Source organism: Vigna radiata, chromosome 7, assembly GCF_000741045.1.
Source record: "Vigna radiata var. radiata cultivar VC1973A chromosome 7, Vradiata_ver6, whole genome shotgun sequence".
Classification (NCBI taxonomy): domain Eukaryota; kingdom Viridiplantae; phylum Streptophyta; class Magnoliopsida; order Fabales; family Fabaceae; genus Vigna; species Vigna radiata.
This window is the reverse complement of record NC_028357.1, coordinates 22,805,109-22,806,766: the sequence shown is the minus strand read 5'-3', so window position 1 is coordinate 22,806,766 and position 1,658 is coordinate 22,805,109.

The following is a 1,658-nucleotide window of genomic DNA, read 5'->3' as shown; positions in this document are numbered from 1 at the left end:
ATTACAAGATAATGAAATGAGTAAGGGATAGAAAACACCTTCCTTCGACAAACAAACCGGAAGAGTGCAGTGAGTAACTTCCTTCGACAAACGAACTAGAAGTGCTTCCTTCGACACAAGAACCGGAAGGAAACACTCTGCCAACTCGAAGAGAACCGCTCCGAATTTCGACCCACAAAACGCGAGCTTCTCCTAATCACGAGACCAGGCAAGGGAACAAAACTAGCTTTTGAGAACTTCCTCAAACAAACTGTATTCTTCAAAAGACCTAAGTTTACAACGTTGCCTCTGAATTTTACAGAAGCCAAATATATAGCCAATTTCATTGAATGCCAAAGGTCAGGTCCCAACTGCCACGAATAATCGATTATTGTAAGTGATAATCGATTATTCAAGTCCGATACAAGTTTTTCAAAAAGTGATAATCGATTATATGAAGTGATAATCGATTATTCAAGTCCGTTACAGGTTTTTCAAAAAGTGATAATCGATTATATGAAGTGATAATCGATTGTTCAAGTATGACTTGTGATAATCGATTATTGCTTCATGATAATCGATTATTCTAGTACAAAATGCAAGTGATAATCGATTATAGTTTATCCATAATCGATTATTCCAGTAAAAATTACAAGGTTTAATATTTTCCTACTACATCCAAATTCTACAAGTTGCTTTTTAAATAATTCTAATGTTCTCTTCAAATAACACTTCTTGCATCATCATCAAAACAATTCTTCAGGATTTACCAATACTCCTTATTGGTAACATGGTCTCTACCACAAAGATCACATAGCTGTTGTGCTTGAGAGACATTACGAAGCTCCTTTGGAAGTTGCGAAAGGATCTTTGTCAATGTATCTAGCTTTTGGGTCAAAAGATGATTTTGAGCTAGCATTGCATCATTTGCAGGTAAGTGCAAGACTCCTCTCTGTTGTGTCGGTACACCCCTTTCACTATACGCTTCTTGACCATTAGCTTTCATTCTCTCTATCAAGTTATAGGCTTCATCCTCAGTCTTCTGTTTGATATCACCTNCAGCTGAGGCGTCCAACATCATCTTAGACTGCATATTCAGTCCACCAAGGTAGGTAAGAACAATGGTTATCTTGTCAAATCCATGAACTGGTGTTTTTTCGAGAAATTGATGAAGGTTGAAAAACAGTTATTTTCATATGTCAATTTCGACCGAATTACGCCCTTTACTACTTGGAATGAGCCTAGAATCAAGAAAAACTCAATAAATGAGTTTGTAGAGAGTCAAAAGCTTTTTTTAGCGATATTATGCTTGTTTTGCATTGTTTTGTAGCTATTTTGAGAAAATGAAGAATGGAGCTGAAGATACAGGTCGTAGACTCAAGAAAAGAGCAGAAAAAAGAAGATTTGAAGAGTCGACGCACCACCCGGCGTCACACTTAAACCGTCGGGCGGCCCAGGGCGAGGAGTAGGCATGGCGATTGGCGCTGGGCGGTTATGAGGGAAACCGCCGGGCAGCACCTTACACCGCCGGACGGTTCTGAGGCTTTTGCCAAACCGCCGGGCGGCACACTTAAACCGTCGGGCGGTGGTCCGTTGGGCCTGAGCCTGTTTTCTGATGCGCTCCTCACCTATAAATACCCCTATTGCGAGTTCAGAGTCATTCTTTTGACAGGGGAGAA